Here is a 6,211-nt window from a genome sequence, read left to right as displayed (position 1 = left end):
TCAATCTGTCATCAGTACCAACCCGTATTTAATTAACTTGCTACCTGAAACAATCCGAATCAATAGACCTAAAGCCCCATAAACTTTACCCAACCATTAAAGTTGACGGACACAAGACACAAGTTGCAAGACCTTGATCTGGATTCGATAGACCGAATTTAATCTGGACGCAACACACAAGTTGCATTAGGCTAGTTTTTTTTTTTTTTCCTTCTAAGTTAGTTTTAAGAGAAAAGGTAACGTCCCCCGACGTTCAGTCCCCGGATAATCCCCGCTTAATAAATCCTTCCTGTTTTAGCGTCGTTCGGACGCGCTTTCAACCTCCGATAACGGAAGAAGTACAATTTGCACACGCGGTTTCAACTTCCATAACCGGCAGCGACGCGGTCCCCACTAATTCCGCCGACATTTTCCCTATTTAAGGCATTCCTCTTGTATCGCTTTCCTTTTTTTTGAAAATTGAATTGTTTTTGTGAACCTTCCTGATCTGATTTTTCCTTTCCTTTCTTTGTTTCAATCGATTATTTAGTGCCAGAATCGAGGAGCATCAGCATTGACGAACAACATCGATTTTTTGAGAGCTACATTTTCTTCGTTATATACTGGTATTGATGTAATTTTTCAATTTCGTATAATTTTGAAACTTCCTTCCTTTTCTGATCTGATTTTTTTCCTTTTCTTCTTTGTTTCAATCAAGTATTGAATCTCAGAAATCGAAGAGTAGCGTTTTCTATAGTTCTTTGAATTAATCATTGACGAACAACATTGAAGTTTTGAAAATTACAGGTCATTTTTCTCATTTAATATTGCTTTGTAGATCATTGTTGTTTGCAGGATTCAATTTTTTTGTTAATAGGATTGATTACATTAGATTGTCATTTTTATGTTTCAATTACATATTCAGTGTGGTAGTTTTCTAGTAGAACAGAATTAATAAATTAGCTTACATTGTGATTTGTATGTGTACTGTATACATAAACTGAAGTTTGAAACTTTATTATGCATTGGTTGATGAAGTATTAATTTGATAAATTGTGATTATTTGGTAATAGGATTAATTGTTTCCATATGATATGTATTATGTTATGTTTATAGAATTATATGTTGTATTTATAGAATTTAACATATGTCCTTGTAGGTTTGTTTGTGTTTGTGTAAAGGCAGGTTGATATAATGGATGCTGACCCGAATGAAGAATGTGTGGATGATACAGTTTCCCGATCATCTATTCATGAATGGGATCTGAACAAGGATTCTTCTGAATTTTCTCATGAGAAGCCTATTGAGAAGGGGAATCTTGGTGAAAATCAGAATTGGGCTGAGAATGAGGGGGAACAAGTTGTTAGTGTTGGCCATCAGTTAGAAAGCGAACCTGATCCTGATGAGATCCGATTCATCCCTCCACCTGCAATAGGTGATAAGTTTGACTCTGTTGCAGAAGCTTACTTATACTGGCAAATGTATGGGTACCAAACTGGTTTTGGAGTAAACAAGAGAACCTTTCACAAGAATGGTGATATTTTTGTAGATTATAAATTTGCATGCAATAAATTCAAGGATGTAAAGGAATGTATTCCTGATACTGCCCCTTTTCCTAAGAGACGGAGACCTTTAGTACATACAAAATGCCTTGTGTATATCAGGATAATGTATTCCACTATTACTGATAGATGAGAAGTGAGTGACATAGAGCTAACTCATAACCATGATCTCAATCCGGAGTCATCTTTCCTTATCCCTTGTTATCGGTTTATTCCACTGAGATATAAGTCAATGATGGAATATAATGCAGACCAAGGAATGAAAGCAGCTGATAATATAGATATTGTAACACAGATAGCTGGTGGTTATTTGAAGTGTACCTTTACACGAAAAGATGCTAAAAACCACTTAGATCAGTACAAGAGAAGTAAATTGAGGTCATTAGGTGGACATGATGCTGAGTTACTCTCTGACTATTTTGATGAAAGGAAGAAGTATGATTTGGATTTCTGGTACACATACAAGCATAGCAAGGAAGGGCATTTGTGTAATATTTTCTGGGCTGATGGTCGTGGCCGTGCTGCCTACAGATATTTTCATGATGTTGTTGTCATGGATGCGACCTACCTTACAAATAGGTAATATTTTTGTATTACTTTACATATTTTATGTATGTAACATGGTTCATATTCTTAATTCAGGTTATTCTTTTGTGCAGAATTATGAAGTTGATCTGACAGATTAATTTTACTGATTTATCTTACTGTTATAACTTATAGGTATCATATGCCACTTGTACTTTTTGTTGGTGTGAACCATCATTGGCAATCAGTGATTTTTGCTTGTGCTCTTCTCTCAAGAGAAACTGAGGCCGACTATAAATGGTGTATGAAGAAGTTTCTAGCTTGTATGAAAGGTGTTAAGCTAGGTGGCATTTTGACAGATCAGTGCCCGAGTATTGCATCAGGGATTAGTCATGTTTTTGGTGATGAGACAGTGCATAGGTATTGTGCATGGCACATTTTACGCAAATTGCCTGAAAAATTGGGTGGTGCTGATAACAAGGATGGTATAATTCTGCTTGTTAAAGATGTTGTATACAATGCGAAAACACCTATACAATTTGAAGAATCTTGGTTAACATTAATGTCAGAAATTGGTTACGAAAATGCACCGTGGTTTATAAGTATGTTTGCACAGAGGCATAAATGGGTTCCAATTTATTTAAATGACCGATTCTGGGCTGGAATGAATACTACCCAACGTGTGGAGGGTATGAATCATTTTCTTGACAAATATCTCAGAGCTAAGGCTACTCTAGCTGAATTTGTTGGTAGTTTTGATAGTGCTTTGAACAGAATATGGCAGAAAGAAAATGACAAAGATTTTGAATCAAAGACAAAAACAACTGCCATGTACTCAGAGTTACTTTTCGAGAAGCAGTTTGCCAAGGCATATACTCTTACCATATTCTACAGGTTTCAACATGAGTTGAGAACCTCTGTTAATATGACTTGTGTATTTAAATTGGAACTACCTGACTCTACGAACATTTATGAAGTTGAAGATATTAGGGGTCATATTTTTGAGGTGCGTTACAACAAGGAGTATAAAGAATTTTCTTGCATTTGCAAATTGTTTGAGGCTTCTGGTATAGTTTGTTCACATGCTTTGATGGTTTTAAAGCATGAAAAGCAAAATTGTATTAATGATAAATACATACTTGATCGTTGGAGGAAAGACAAGAATCGATTAGGTTTGATTTTGGCTGGATGTGACACTACTAACAGTATTGAGAATAACAGGTATTTTTCCCTTATTTTTTACTGATTTTGTATGTTATTTTTTTATATGGAATTAATATATTGTGGTTACCAGTTATTATGAGACATTTATTTTCATTTGTTTACTTTATATTATTTGTAGGAGGTATGATTTGACAAGGTCAATTAATCCAATAATTGATGACCTGATAAGCTTTGGGTGTGCCAGTGATGAGCAGCAGAATATTGTTTTCAATGGGTTGGAAGCTTTTAGAAACCTATTAAGAGGTTTTTCTTTTTGTTTTTAATTAATACTATTTTATTTTAGTAATGTGAAGATTTGGTAAAGTTGTTTCTGTGTTTTAGTGTATTTTTTTTATAATTTTTTACAATTAATATCAAGAAATATTGTTTCTGGGTCTGGAGATGAAGAGGTTGTGAATGCAACTAACAGGAATAATAATGTTGGCTCTCAAAGAAGTGTTTGTAGATTGAAGGGTAGTTCCACTAATCCAAAGAAAATGTCCGGACGTAAAGTAAAAGGTAATATATTACTGAATTTGCACAACTAATATCAAGCAATTTTCATATTTTTGTGAAATAGTTTGTAGTTTCAACTAATATAAATTACAGAATCACTTGGGTATGTATGCTTAATTAGCACTGGTGTTTTTTCTTATATTAGTTGAGCAATTGATTGATGAAAAAAATACGGAAGCTATGGTTACTACAACAGGTAGTGCTAGTGGCATTATAGAAGAACATTGTTCAACACTTCAAAGGAAAAAACCTACAGGAAGAGGAAAGGGTAATACAGTAATAACTTTCTTCTATTTAATTCATTTGTTTATATTCTTTACCTAACTTGTGCCAAAAATTTTGTAGGTAAGGCTGTTAATAATTCTACAGGCAAAATATCAAGTATGTATAACAGTCACTTGTAATATATTTGTACCCTTAGATAATTTTTTCTTAAAGAATGATATTTATGATGCTATTTTCCATATGATATAATAGGTGACACATTAAATTGTGATTGGGATGCCATTTTTCGAACAGTAGCCATGTTGACTACACGTACAGCAGGAGGTAACTCCTCCATGTTATTTGCATTTTTTTGTAAAGTTGTTTTTGTTTATTTTTTTAAAATTATTTTGTTTTGCTGATCTTAACAGTCGATGAAGCTGTTAAAAAACGGAAGTCCAAAGCAACGCAGAATGAGAACCAATATTCCTCAAGTAGTGAGAATGAAGTTTTGAATTCTGCACCAACCAAAAAAATTCTTCCTCCACTTGCATCTATTTCAAAGGGTCGGCCACGGCAATCAGCTTATAAGAATCCCATGGACAAGAAGAAGTAAAGCCATTATTTTTTTGGTTAAAATAACATCAATTCTTTAAAACATGTTATTGTATTTGGAGTTTATCTTAGCAAATAAGATATGTACTATTGCAGAATTTATATCTTATGTTTATAGAATTTAATAAATGTTCTCATAGATTTTTATATGTTTATTTGTTTTTTATTTATTTACCACGTTACATATATATAATTCTAGGAATTATATGTTATGGTAAACGAATTTTATAAAATCACTACATTTGGAAAGTAATGACCAAATAAAAAAATAATGACCAAATAGAAATATATATTTGTAGGAATTATATTTTATTGTAATAAAAAGATGTAAAATGAGTATATTGAAAAATAAGGACGAAGTAAAAAAATATAATTTCAAATATAATATGTATGCTCAACGGATAATTTTTGTATCTTAACAGGATTCATCACATTAACTTACATTTTTTTAATATAATAAATATTTAAATTAATATTTCAAGTATAATAAGTAAGTTCAACGGATAATTGTAGGATTATATGTAAATGTTCACAGGATTAGGATAATATGTTTATAGAATTTAACACATGTTATTATAGTTTTTTATATGTGCATCACAACTATTCAAAATCAATGATATATACTCATTAACTTACAGTTTTTTAACATATTAAATATTAAAAATAAAATTTCAAGTATAATATCTAAGTTCAACGGATAATTGTAGGATTTTGTGTGAATGTTCACAGGATTATATCTAAATGTTTACAGGATTAAGACAATTTGTTTATAGAATTTAACACATGTTATTATAGTTTTTTTATATGTGAATTTCAACTATTCCAAATCCACGATGTAGATCCTGTGACCATCTATATCTAGATCCTGTGACCATCTATATTTTGGTGTTTTGACACAATTCATGGACAGATTCTAGTTGTTTATAGGATTACATAGTTTTGTTTACAGGATTACCTTGTCATAGTTATAGGATTATATCGTTTTGTTTACATGATTACTTTCATATAGTTACAGTATTGGGTTACTATTGTGATTACAGTTTGGATACTTGCAAAATAATTTTTAAAGAGTATGCAAGTAGTGATTTGTATGATGTAAAATTGTTGTAATTTTTTTTTTCTTTCAGTGTTATGTTGTATATGTTTCGAAAAATGATGAATTTAAATTGTTAATAGAATAATTCATATATGTTTATAGGATTTAGTATATATGTTTACATGATTTAGTATAGATGTTTATAGGATTTAGTATATATGTTTACATGATTTAGTACTGTTGAATCAATTTAAATTGCTAATAGAATAATTCATATATTTTTACAGACTTTACTGATAATGTTTATAGAATTTTTACTATTTTACATTATATCGTTTAAGTTATCAACTTTTTTGTAGAAACGTAAATTTAATTTAATTTATTTTATTTTAAAAAAAAATTATTTTGAAAAATGAAATTTTTTTATAATTTTTTTTTATAATTTTTTTCTTAATTTTTTAATTCACATAAATTGTTCACTAATTATAAAATCTGGTCCCAGTTACAAAATTATAAAATCTGGTCCCGGTTACAACTTCTAGAAGGTGGTCCCCATTATAATTGCTAGCTG

Source organism: Carex rostrata, chromosome 31 (genome assembly GCF_964058835.1).
Source record: "Carex rostrata chromosome 31, lpCarRost1.2, whole genome shotgun sequence".
NCBI classification, from domain to species: domain Eukaryota; kingdom Viridiplantae; phylum Streptophyta; class Magnoliopsida; order Poales; family Cyperaceae; genus Carex; species Carex rostrata.
This window is presented reverse-complemented; position numbering follows the sequence as displayed.